The following is a 5,063-nucleotide window of genomic DNA, read 5'->3' on the forward strand; positions in this document are numbered from 1 at the left end:
TCTCTCTCTCTCTCTCAAAATAGATGAGTAAACTTTAGAAAAAAACAAAAACAGGGGCACCTGGATGACTCAGTCAGTTAGATGTCCAACTTCAGCTCAGGTCTTGATCTTGCAGTCATGTGGGGTTGGGCTCTGTGCTGACAGCTCAGAGCCTGAAGCCTGCTTCAGATTTTGTCTCCCTCTCTCTCCACCCCTCCCCTGCTCCTGCTTTGTCACTATCATTCAAGAATAAATTAAAAAAAAATTTTTTAGAAAAAACAAAAACAATGAAGTAGCTTGGAATCATGGCTAGGGGTGAGACACTAAATGTTAATTGTGGTTTTGTTTGGGAGATAGAATTTTGGGTGATTTTTTTCTTTCTGCTTTTTACAATACACATTAATTTTACAACAAGGAGAATGAAATTAACTTTATTCCCTAACCTGCTTACTGGTTGGAATAAAACTTCCTGGATTCCTTGAGGGCATTATGTTGAGTGAAATAAGTCAAACAGAGAATGGACAAATACTGTATGACCTCACTTATATGTGGAAGCTAAAAGAAGCCGAACTCATAGAATACAATAGTGGTTTCCAGGGGCTCTGATGTAAAGAAAATTGGAACCTGTTGGTCAAAGAGTACAGATTTCTAGTCATAAGATGAACAAGTTGTGGGGATCTAATATTCGGCGTGGTGACTATAGTTAGCGGAATGGTACTTTATTATATACCGGAGAGTTGCTAACAAACTGGTGCAGCCGCTCTGGAGAACAGTGTGGAGGTTCCTTAAAAAACTAAAAACAGAACTACCCTATGACCCAGCAATTGCACTACTAGGTATTTACCCAAAGGATACAAAAATACAGAGTCAAAGGGTCCATGCACATGTTTATAGCAGCACTATCAACAATAGCTAAATTATGGAAAGAGCCCAAATGTTCATCAATTGATGAATGGGTTAAAAATGTGATATATATTAAGGTTAATATTAATAATATTAACAAAAACCAATTTGCACATACATGCATGCAATGAGATATTACTCAGTTATCAAACAGAATGAAATCTTGCCATTTGCAATGACGTGGATGGAGTTTGGATGCATCATGCTAAGCAAATAAGTCAGAGAGAAAAAGACAAATACCTATGTTTTCACTCCTATGTAGAGTTTAGGAAACAAAACAGATGAACATATGGGAAGGAGGAAAAAAAGAGAGAGGGAAACGAACCATAAGAGACTCTATGGTAGAGAACAGAGTTGGTGGAGTGAGGTGGGTGGGGGCCAGGACGGGTGGGTGATGAGCACTGGGTGTTGTGTGTAGGTGATGCATCATTAGGTTCTGTTCCTGACACCGATATTACACTATCTGTTGACTGGCTGACCTTTGAATAAAAATTTGGAAGAAAAAAAAAAGTTGCTGAGAGATTAAATCTTAAATGTTCTTGCCACCCACAAAAAAATTATAATTATGTGAGGTGATGGGTGTGTTAACTAACTTTATTGGGCTAATCATTTCTCAGTATATATATATATATATATATATGTGTGTGTGTGTGTGTGTGTATCATATATATGTATAATAGCACATAATATACATGTATCAAATCATCACATTGTATGCCTTAAACTTATACATGCTATGTGTCAGTTATATCTCAATAAAGCTGAAAAAACAAAATAAGAAGTGGGGGATAAAAGTTTCATTTCCTAGATGTTAGAGAAGCAAATTTTAATTAAATAAAATATTAAAATAAAAAAATTCCCTAGGCTCCAATTCTGGCTATGCTTTTCACTACTGATGACCTTGAATAACTTGCTTAACTCCTCTGTGCCTTGACCGATTTCCTCATCTATAAAACGGGAATAATAATTATACTTAACTCATAAGAATTATAAGAATTAAGTTATATAATACCTGTATATATATGCCTGGTACATAGTCACAATGAATTGTGGTGAAGAAGAAGGAGGAGGAGGAGGAGGAGAGGAAGAGGAAGAAGAAGGGGAAGGGGTGGGGGAGGGGGAGAAAGTGATGATGATGACGGTGGCTTGTGTTAGTGCTGTGTGCCTCTTCTGGGTTTGAATCTTGATGTTCCCGTTTATTAGCTACTGGGGTATGGGCATGTGTCTTACATTCTCTAAGCCTCAGCTTCCTCATCTGTAAATGGGAATAACAACACAGGGAATAGTATCACATAAGATTGTTATGGGTATTAAAACCGCAGGCCCAGAACTGAGTCACTTTTGCCAGGCCAAGTCGGCAATGTTAATCGCTAATTTAATTGCAGTTTCAACCTCCCCCAGAAATGTGGTCTCAACTGGTCAATCGGGAATTTTCTTTTCTTTTCTTTTTTTAAAAGTTTGTTTCTTTATTTATTTATCCTGAAAGAAAGAGTGAGCAGGGGAAGGGCAGAGAGAGAGAGAGCGCGAGTCCTAAGCAAGCTCAGCACTGGTCAGCACAGAGCTAGGCTCATCACAGCCTGTGAGATCATGACCTGAGCTGAAATCAAGAGTCAGATGCTTAGCTGACTGAGGCAGTCAGGCACCCCAGGAACTTTCTGATCAGCACCAGTGTGGTAACCTGTCACCTGGACCCTCTCCATCCCCCACCCCTTTCTGCTAAAGAAGATGAGGCAAATCAGCATTACAAGACCTTGCCCTTCCCCTTAAGGGAAAGTGACCTTGCCTAGAATAATCCTTTCTTTTCTTGCTACAAACTCTTTGCACCAACCCCCTCTATACAAACCTTACATTTTGTACAACTCTTCTTCCCTCTTCTTGCTAGATGGGATGCTGCCAGATCACGACTCACTTAATTAGCCAATTAGATCTTCAAGTTTACTCCATTGAATCTTTTAAAAAAGTTTATTTTGTGTGTGTGAGAAAGAGCAAGAGGAGAGGTGGGGGGGGGGCGGTGTAGAAAGAGGGAATCCCCAGCAGGCTCCACACTGTCAGCACAGAGATGATGTGGGGTTCAATTCCATGAATTGTGAGATCACGGCCTGAGCCAAAATCAAGAGTGGGTTGCCCAAGCAACTGAGCCACTCAGGTACCCTTGAATTTTGTTTTTAACATGGGAAATAAATAAAATTATTCATGCATTGTTCTTGGCTCACAGTAAGCTCAATATTTTTTTAATTTTAGGCTTATTAATTTATTTTGAGAGAGACAGATACTGTGTGTGGGGGGGGAGTCAAGAAAGAGTGAGACAGAATCTCAAGCAGGCTCCACACTGCCAGTGCGGACCCTAAAGCATGGCTTGAAACCGTGAAACAATGAGATCCATGACCTGAGCTGAAACCAAAGGTTGGATGCTTAATCGACTGAGTCACCCAATCACTCCTACAGTAAGCTCAATATTAATTTTTAAAAATGTAGACAAATTGCAATAATCATATCTACCTCATAGGTTATTGTGAAGATGAGTGAGGGCATGTTGAAAACTTTGTGAGGCACTAGTTATGTCAACTTATGTCCACTAGATGGCAGTAGACACCGCAAATATAGTTTAGCTCTACTACAGCACTAAGGGGAACAGAATCTAGCAGCTTTCATGAAATTACCCGGTCTCATCTCACTTGTGTGATTATTCTGGGATGTAGTGAATGCGTATAATAATCTTTGAAATGAGTGAACTACCTGCTTGGACTTTCGAATCGTTTTGTTTGATGTAGATTGTAAAGTGATTATTTTACCCCTATAGAGAGCCTGTTCTAGTTCCACATTCATCTCCCTCAGTTTCCATTTTCACCTCTGGACATTCCCACGTGCGCCTGCCTACCCCCTGTTCCTCCGGGTGTGGTTCGTGAACTAGTAGCAGCCGTTTCAACTGCATTTGTAGAAGGGCAGGATCCTGGGCCTCAACTCACCCTAGATTTACTGAAGAAGCAGACTGAACTGGCTTTCTCTAAAGAAGTCATGCTGGCTGTTGCATATGCTGGTCTTCCCAAATCAGAAACACCTCCTTCCCCATCTGCTGGGCAAACTGGCCTCTTGTATGTTGTTTTTTCTTAACCCATTAGTGAGGGACCCAGCAGGACAGTAAATCCTGTTCAAAGGAGGATGGAGGAAGCAGTAAATATACAAAATATGGAAAAAAAGAACTTCAGAATAAGACTGCAAAATCAGATGCAACACTGCTTTCTATCATTGGAGCAATAAAGCAATAACCTCTGGATTTACCTTTTCTACGTCACAAAAGCGTTTGCCACTTATCTGTCACAAGTTAATATCTAACTTTGCAGATTCTAGGCCCCATCAACAGTAAGTAACCAAGCCAAGTAAGAGGACAGCCCATGGAGTCAGATAATCCCCACACAGGCTTTTTGGACAATACTCTAATAGGACATTGAAAAGGCACACAGTAATATTTTGCCTTTTCAAGTTTTTAATAATTTTTCTTAAAAGTTTAAACTTGATGGGCACCTGGGTGGCTCAGTCAGTGGAGTGGTTGAGCATCCGATTTTGGCTCAGGTCATGATCTCATGGTTTGTAGGTTCAAGCCCCGCATTGGGCTCTGTGCTGCCAGCTAGCTCAGAGCCTGGAGCCTGCTTCGGATTCTGTGTCTCTTTCTCTCTCTGCCCCTCCCCTGTTCATGCTCTCTGTCTCTCAAAAAAATAAATAAATGTTAAAAAAATTTTTTTAGGGGCACCTGGGTGGCTCAGTCAGTTAAGCCTCCAACTTCGGCTCAGGTCAGATCTCACAGTTCGTGGGTTCAAGCCCCGCATCAGGCTCTGTGCTGACAACTCAGAGCCTGGAGCCTGTTTCTGGTTCTGTGTCTCCTTCTCTCTCTGCTCCTCCTCTGCGGGGGACCAGCCCATGCACCAGAGTCCAAGGGTCTCTGAGTAGGGGGTTGGTGTCGGCGAAATATCTATAAGAAAGAACACAGACAACATGAATGGTGGAAGAGACCACACTTTACTGTGAAACTTGGTGTCTTATATACCATAGGTGATTACATCATTTTTCTAATGATTACAGTTTGTTACTTCCAGAAAAATTATTATTTCCATGGTAGCAAAAACAGAAAATCAAAACAGAAACGAGGCACAGTACAGAAGATCAAAAAACATAATTCATCACTC

Source organism: Suricata suricatta, chromosome 1 (assembly GCF_006229205.1).
Source record: "Suricata suricatta isolate VVHF042 chromosome 1, meerkat_22Aug2017_6uvM2_HiC, whole genome shotgun sequence".
Taxonomy (NCBI): domain Eukaryota; kingdom Metazoa; phylum Chordata; class Mammalia; order Carnivora; family Herpestidae; genus Suricata; species Suricata suricatta.